Raw genomic sequence first — 8,765 nt, forward strand, 5'->3', positions numbered from 1 at the left:
AGGTTGTCAATGTCTCTAATTCCCTGCATTAACTTCTTCCTACTCAAAATACCTAGAGTGGCTTCTGTTATTTTGACCAAAACCGCAACTGATACAATAACATACACAGTCACAAGGTCATTGATCACACTCAAGTTCAGTGATGACAAAGAATCCTGAAGTAAGCACTTGACTATTTGATCTTCCAAAGGCTGAAGACAAAGTAAAGCAGATCTTGGCTGAATATCAAGGCCATGGCCACACTCCCAGGTATCCCTATAACTGTCCAGCCAGGGGAAGCCCACAGGTCTTAGTCTGACTTTCACCTTCAGTGACACTGCTCAGTTTTCATGAATGGTCCAAACTATTTGTTTTTGACCAGGATGAAATCAACACAATGAGGTCATGCTGCCAGCCAGATGGGTATTTGCATAAACAGCTTTAAGCAACATGAGAAAAGGAACGATGACCAACACATCAGGCTGAATAGTTAGAATCTTCCAATATGTGAAGATACAAATTGGGGCTGGAACAATAACAATGAAATGCATCCCTGATGGTGCAACGGATGGAACCCAATGAACCGAGGAATGGGGGACGTGGGTGAGGACAGCCCAGAGACAAGAAACAGAAAATCTCTGCACGCGTTGTTGTGCTGGATTTGCAGTTCTTGGCCTCTGGACTCCTTTACACTTTTAAAAATTATTGATGACCTCAGAGAGCTTTTGTTTATATCTATTGACATGTACCATTTTATAAATTAAAACTGAGAAAAATGTAAAACAAGAATACCCAGCACACATTCCATTAGCTGACAGAGCTGGTAGTCTTTGGAAAACCCTCAGGAGGAAATGAGAGTGAAAAGGGTAAGTAACATCTTTTGTTTGTTTGTTTGTTTGTTTGTTTGCGGTACGCAGGCCTCTCACTACTGTGGCCTCTCCCGTTGCAGAGCACAGGCTCCGGACACGCAGGCTCACGGGCCCAGCCGCTCCATGGCATGTGGGATCCTCCCGGACCGGGGCACGAACCCGTGTCCTCTGCATTGGCAGGCGGACTCTCAACCACTGCGCCACCAGGGAAACCCAGGTTAAGTAACATCTTAATATTTTCAGGAAAATAGTTTTGACTTCGCAGCCCCGAGAGGGTCTTGGGGACTCTCTGAGACCCCTGCCCACACTTTGAGAACTCCTGAGCTAGACTGTTAAATATTTAGCCTAGCTCATTTAATTCTCCTAACACCTTGAAATGTCTGTATTTCCTATTCCCATTTTGCAGATGAGGAAAGTGAGGATGAGAAAGGTCTAGTAATCTGCCCTGAGTGACACAGCTACTAAACAGCAGCCGGGATTCAACCCTGCTCTCTCTGCCTCCAGGGTCTGCATGTGAAGAGAAGACTTGACCACTGGCAGGACCAGGCCCAGGAGGGGCATAGCTGGAGAGGCTTCAGGCCATAATGAGGGACCCCACGGTGGGACGAAGGGACCTTCCCATCAGGGAGCTGACTGGCTGTGAGGAAGAGCTGGTGCGTCCAAGTTTAACTGTATTGCATGAACGTGCAGAATGTGCACACACCTCGGACAGTGGGGTTCGGGGGAGGAGGTGCTGGAGCTGGGGTGGGGGTGTGGGGAGGCTTGGCTGTCCGTCCAGGCTCCGTGTGAGTCTTGTGCAAGGCACAGCCTGGAGGGGCCGGCCTAGAGGAGCCTTCAGACGACCCACCCTGGGACTCCCTACCCAGCCCTGAGCTCTTAGCCCTGGATCCAGATGGGAATCTCAGGGTGGCTCGGTCAGCTGGGGGTGGAAGATGGGTCTGTGCAGCCTGAGAGGAAAAGAGCTTGATTCTCACGAACCCACATGGGGGAAGGATCAGCCCAGGCAATCTGGGGCCTTTTCCAGGACAATAATAGGTGATTTCATTCCAAAGCCTGACAGTGGGAGTATTGGTTGAAATCCACCCAGAGTGAGAGTTGCCTATTAGAACAGCATTCCAGAGCTACCGCTGGCCTTCCGCTGGGGAGCTCTGTTTCCAATCTCAAAGATGTCAAATGATTTTAAAGGCACAGGAGCTCGGTTTTACCCAGCAAGGCAGCAACGGTGCAGAGCACGTGCCCGCTGGCATTACCACAGCAGATGCTCAAGGCAGCTCCACGGCAGCCCCCCACACCGTCTCCCCCTGACACTGTAGCTCCAAAGTGGGCTAGAGGAAGATCAGGTCTTGAAAGGGGGTGTGCCCATAGCTACCTACACTTCTGTGTGGGCGTGTGTGTCCACAGCCTCAGGCACACCCACGCTCCCTATTCACACACCTGGCTCCTGGGCACCCTGTCCCAAATCACAGGCCACGGCAGGTCCCCCGTGGCCCACGCTCCTGCCAGCCAGGCGTTCTCTGCATGCCACCTCCCAGGCATGCAGAGATGGCCGCAGGGATGGCGGCACTCAGCAATCAAAAATAACACTAACAGCAGCTGACGTCGTGCAGCTCTTTACACCTCACGCTTCACTGCACCTGCCCTGACTCTCGGGAGCTTCGCAGGACCCTCGGGAGATTTCAGATTTCCGGTTGCCCTCCTTGAGAGGTGAGGAAGCTGTGGGTTGGCGAGGTGAATGGGAGAGCCTGAGGAGTGCAGGCCGAGCAGCAGGTCTCTCCATCTCAGCCCAGGACTCTCTCTGCCGTGCGGGGGTTTGGAGTCAGGTGGGGAGCAGCAGAGGTACAGGGCAGCGGAGCCCGCAGCGGGGGGTGCGGATAGCTGACCTCTGCTGGCCCATCAGCCATGAGTCCTCGCAGAGTCATTCTTTGACGTTAGAAAAAGCATCTGTGTGACTGAGGCTCGAGCTGACCTAGCCACCTCCTCATATGTGATTCTTGGTCCACGTGAACAAGAGGACCAAGGACTAGAAATGGGATTGCTGGGCCATAGGGCATATGTGTTTAACTTCATGAGAAGATACCAACTGTTTTCCAAAGTAGTTATACTAAATTGCAAGAATGTATACAAGATCTTGTGAATCCGCTTTCTCTCCAGCACTTGGTATTGCCAGATTTTTACATATTTTGCTCCCAAAATTGTTATAAAATGTCATCTCTTTATAACTTTTATTTGCGTTTTCCTAATTATTGAGGTTGGATGTGCATCAACAATTTAATGTAGATTCTCAAAAAAAAAAGAGAAATATCACATCAAATTATAATTTAAAATTTGTTTAAAACTTTTTAAAATGGATAATGGTGTGCATTTATTTATCTATACAATTGCATGCCATTTTCTACTTTAATGTAGCCATTTCCAATCTAAGTTTTCTCTGCATTTGGGGTCTAAAGATTCTTCCTATTTGAGGCAAATACTGCCAAAGAAATACAGAGTTACGGAGCCTGCACCCGTGAACTTGACCTCCTGAGTGTTCTTAGTAAAGACAGTTAATATGTCAGGTTTTGCATGCATTTCCTATTTGGTTAAATGCATGGTTTCATTTTCTCTGTAATTGAATTACATATCACTGGAAATCTGAAAGTCAGCCAGACACTTTTGACGAATGGATGCGTCTTGTCTGGTGATAATCTTCCACGAGGCACAAATAAGCCCCAGCAGCTTCTCACAGCTCTCACTTCCATGATCTACTGGGAGAGACTTGGCTGAGTTTGCACAGCCTCGTAATGACAACCACGTCACGACTCACTCTTCTATTTGCTGCTAGCAAATTTTGGTTTACATCAATTAAAAGACACAAGCCGCTCTCAGAAACGTGCAAAAGTGAAAGAGGGTGCATCTTATGTTTCTTCTAATTATTTATTAATTAAAATTTAAATATGCCCATATGTGGATACAGGTACAAGTATATAAACGTGTGTGTGTGTATTTGTGTAGCCAACCTTTACTGAGCATCTCCTAGACAATAAATTCCATGTCAGGGACTCTCCATTCATTATGTGACGTAGATAATTTTGTGAGGTAGGTAGTATTATCCTCATTCTAAAGAAAGCTGAGATTCGAAGAGGCAAGATAACTTGACCACGACTCACAAGTGGCAGAATCAGGTTTGAAATCCAGCTCTACCTGGCTTCAAAGCCCATAAACTTCCTATCATGCCGTTAAGGGCACAAACGTCAAAGATGATGAGTCTCTTTTTTAGGTATTACTGGGTAAGATCTCAGACAAATCATTGCCCGGTTTTGCCTGTTATGTCTCTAAGGGTGATGCCTCCGTTTATGAAGAGGTTACTGGCAGGGACAATGGAGGGATTTTCTAGAGAGTTGAGCCATGTTAAAAATAACAACAAGGTTATTTATTCCTAATCCCGTTAAGCTCCCTTGAGCTGTGTGCAAACTGATCAGGGGAGGGCATGTTAACTGGCCCCCGTACAGGTGGGCCTAAGGTTGCTGTTATAATCTCCTGCATTTTCCCACCTCAGCCTGGGCTCCGTGTCACTTTTTCTAGTGTTGCTTGGTGCAAAACCCTAACTTTTCTTGTTATGATGAACAGTCGTAAAACTGATGAGCTGTTGTCAACAAAGAGGCTCAGGCTAGACCCTGGAAATGCACTTCTTTTCATTTGAGGTGTCCTAGTCCAGAGTGGGGAGGAGCTCAGGACGGGGGCTGACACATGGTGTCAGGACTCGGGGTTTGGGTTTTTGCCAGCCTACAATTTACACACTGGTCTGGTGTGGAGGTCCTACAGGTCTGAAGAGATCTGAGGTGGAGGTGGGAGGGGCTATTCCCCGCCATTTGACGGCATGACCCTAATTTGTCTTGGGCAAGTAAAAGCTTGTTTGGTTTTTTTTCATATCTTCCCAAAGGAGTGTGTTCCTTCACCTTCCTCAAATATATAGCTTTATCTGGCCATTCACACTTTTCACCACCAAAAACCCATTTAACAATTTTCCCCCCAAGGGCCTCATCTTTTTTCTTTCTTTTTTCTTTTAATTAATTTATGTATTTTTTTTTGGCTGTGTTGGGTCTTCGTTGCTGCACTCAAGCTTTCTCTAGTGGTGGCGAGTGGGGGCTACTCTTCATTGCACGTGCTTCTCGTTGCGGTGGCTTCTCTTGTTGTGGAGCACGGGCTCTAGGCACTCAGGCTTCAGGAGTTGTGGCATGTGGGCTCAGTACTTGTGACTTGCGGGCTTAGTTGCTCCGTGGCATGTGGGATCCTCCCGGACCAGGGATGGAACCCGTGTCCCCTGCACTGGCAGGAGGACATGGGCTTCATCCTTTGATGGACGTTTATCCACCAAGCTACAGGTTGGATTTTTTAATTCTCTGTGAATTAAGTATGACCTGCAGAAAAAGAGAACTCCAGCCAAAAGCAAAAGAACGTGAGATTTTACTGAGGTAAAACATGATTTTTCTTAGGCCTTTTTTTGAAATGTGGAAATAACTCCATGGTCTCAGTCACTACCTTTTTTAGATAAATCCCCAGGGCTTCAGTGACCCGGGTTTGAAACCACTGGTCTAATTTACGCAACACAGTTCACTTAACTTTGTGATTGACCTTGGGGAGGAATCACTCTCACCCACCGCTCCTACCTTTGCGTCAAGCCAATCCACCTATCAATGAGATTCCATATTTCTTTAGTTCAAAGATGCCACAACATTTTAAAAATAATTTATATAAGGTGAAATTCACACTTTTTGTTGTATGAGTTTTGAAAAACACATACGTTCATATAACCACCACCACAATCAAGACATAGAATAATTACATTACCCCTCAAACTTCCCTTATGTCACTATATGTAGTCATCCTTTCTTCCTACTTCTAGCCTCTGGCAACCACTGATCTATTCTTTGTCCCTGTAAGTCTCCCTTTTACAGAATGCCACATAAATAGAATCCTACAAATTGTTGAATTTTGTGCCTAGCTTCTTTCACTTAGTAAAATGCATCTGAGATTCATCCATGTTATAGTGTGTATCTGTAGTTGATTTTTCCTTTCTTAATGCTGAGTAGTATTTCATTGCATGGATGTACTACAGTTTGTTTATTCATTGGCCAGTTGATGGACACTTGGGTTGTTCCACATTTGGTGATTTTGAATAAAACCACTATAAATATTTGTGTATGGGTTTCTATGTGAAAATAAGTTTCGATTTCTCTTGGATAAATACCTAGAAGTAGGATTGCTGGGTCAAATGGTAAGTGCTTATTTAACTTTATAAGCTAACAGATTGTTTCCCAAAGTGGCTGTACCATTTTGCATTTCCACCAGTAATATATGAGGATTGTAGCTGCTCTCCATCCCAACCAGGGCATGATATTGTCAATTCTTAAAATTTTAGCTATTCTAATAGGTGTATAGTGGTTTCTATTTGAATTTCCCTAATAACTAATAACGCTGAGCATATTTACATGCGCTCATTTGCCATCTATATATGTTCTTTGGTAAGCTGCCTGTTCAAATATTTTGCCCATTTTTAAAAATTGGGTTGTTTGTGTTCTTATTGAATTTTGAGAGTTCGTTATATATTCTGAACATAATAAGCCCTTTGTCAGATGCGTTTTGCAATAATGTTCTCCTAGACCGTGGTTTGTCTTTTCATTTTCTTAGCAGTGTTTTTTGCAGAGCAGAAGGTTTTTTTATTGTGGTGAAGTCTGATTTATCCATTTTCTTTCATGGATTGTGCTTTGGTGTCGTATCTAATAAATTTTTGTCTAACCCAATATCACGAAGATTCTTCTCCTATGTTTTCTTCTAGGAGTTTTATAGTTTTAGGTTTTACATTTATGTCTATGGTGCATTTTGAGTTAGTTTTTGTACAAAGTATGGAATATGGATCGAGGGTCAATCAACACAGTTTGTTGAAAAACCTGTTCTTTCTCCATTAAATTGTTTTTGTACCTTCGTCAAAAATCAATTGACCATATATGTGTGAGTCTGTTTCTGGGCTCCCTTCTTCATCCCATTCACCAAAACCACTTGGTCTTGATTACTCTAGTTCCATAGTAAGTATTGAAATAAGATAATATGAATCCTCAAACTTCATTTGTTTTTCAGAGTTGTTTTGACTATTCTATGTCCTTTGTTTTTCCATACAACTCTTAGCATCAGTTTGTTGATTTCTACAAAAAGTCTGCTGAGATTTTGATTGGGATTATATTGACTCAATCAATTTGGGGAAAATTGATATCTTAACAGTATTTAGTCCTTCAGTCTGCTTAATTTGTTTCGATTTTCTTTAATTTCTTTTGTTAGTGATTTTTAGATTTCAGCATACAGGTCCTGCACATATTCTGTAAAATTTAAACCTAAGTTCATGGTTTTTGTTGCTTTGTTGCTGTAAATGGTACTGCTATATTTTTTTATCTTTTGCGGTACGCGGGCCTCTCACTGTTGTGGCCTCTCCCGTTGCGGAGCACAGGCTCCGGACACGCAGGCTCAGCGGCCATGGCTCACAGGCCCAGCTGCTCCGCGGCATGTGGGATCTTCCCGGACCGGGGCATGAACCCATGTCCCCTGCATTGGCAGGCGGACTCTCAACCACTGTGCCACCAGGGAAGCACTTTTTTTTCTTAATTCTATTTTTACTTATTTATTTTTGGCTGCATTGGGTCTTCGTTGCGGTGCATGAGCTTCTCATTGCGGTGGCTTCTCTTGTTGCAGAGCACAGGCTCTAGGCGCGCAGGCTTCAGTAGTTGTGGCACACAACTCAGTAGTTGTGGCACATGGGCTCAGTAGTTGTGGCACATGGGCTTCGTTGCTCTGTGGCATGTGGGATCTTCCCGGACCAGGGCTCGAACCCGTGTCCCCTGCATTGGCAGGTGGATTCTTAACCACTGCGCCACCAGGGAAGCCTGGTACTGCTTTTTAAACATAAAATTTCAGTTGCTCATTGCTGGCATATAGAAATATAATTGGTTTTTGTACATCGACCTGGTGTTCTCCAATCTTGCTAAACTTAGTTCTAATAGCATTCTTTAAGAGTCCTTGGATTTTCTACCTAGACACTCATGCCATCTGCAAACTGAGACAGTTTTATATTTTCTTTTGCACTCTATGTGTTTTATTTCTTCTTCTTGCTCTGTTATGTTGACTAGAATCTCTAGCACAATGTTGTATCCACCTTTAGATGACAGGCCCTTTGCTTTGAAGAGAGGCTTTGTTATCTCCACAAGATGGTGGAGTTACTACATTCTCCTAAGGAACCTTGATTCTAAGGAAAGAGCTGTTGACATTCAGCTCATTAATAACGGTACTTAACACGATCAACTGCCGTGTCTACGATCCCGTACTCTGCGGTTTACATATATTATTTCATCTGATCTTTACATCTTTAGATCAGCCTTATGAGATAGATATTATTAACCCCAGTTTTGAAATGAAGAAACAGGCTCAAAGAATGTAAGAAACTTGCCGAACATAACACAGTTTATTCTTTTCAGGTGGTGAATCCAAACCTGGTGCTTTTGTGAACACTTGAGTTGTCAGAAAAGACCTTATAAGTGAGTGTCACGGAACAGCTCAGCAGACCCTCCAACCAACAACGCCGTCACTCCTGGAGGGCTTTCCCCGGCAGGTATGGGATTCTGAGGCTGATTGTGGCATGGAGGTGCGCTCACCCGGCCACTCAGGGCTTCTGGCTTCTAGTAACACCTATTTCACTCCACCCAGCTGCTTAACCAATATCCTGATTGCCCTTAATAAGGGAAAGTTTTAAAAAATAAGGATTTTTTTTTAAGAGACAGCATGACATGGGAAATAGAAAAGTGTAATCTTTCCACAGAAAGATACTTTCTATCTCCAAAGTCCATGTTCTTCCCACTATACTATACTGCTTATGGTCCAAATTGTTTTCAGCAG

This window comes from Tursiops truncatus, chromosome 2, assembly GCF_011762595.2.
Source record: "Tursiops truncatus isolate mTurTru1 chromosome 2, mTurTru1.mat.Y, whole genome shotgun sequence".
Taxonomy (NCBI): domain Eukaryota; kingdom Metazoa; phylum Chordata; class Mammalia; order Artiodactyla; family Delphinidae; genus Tursiops; species Tursiops truncatus.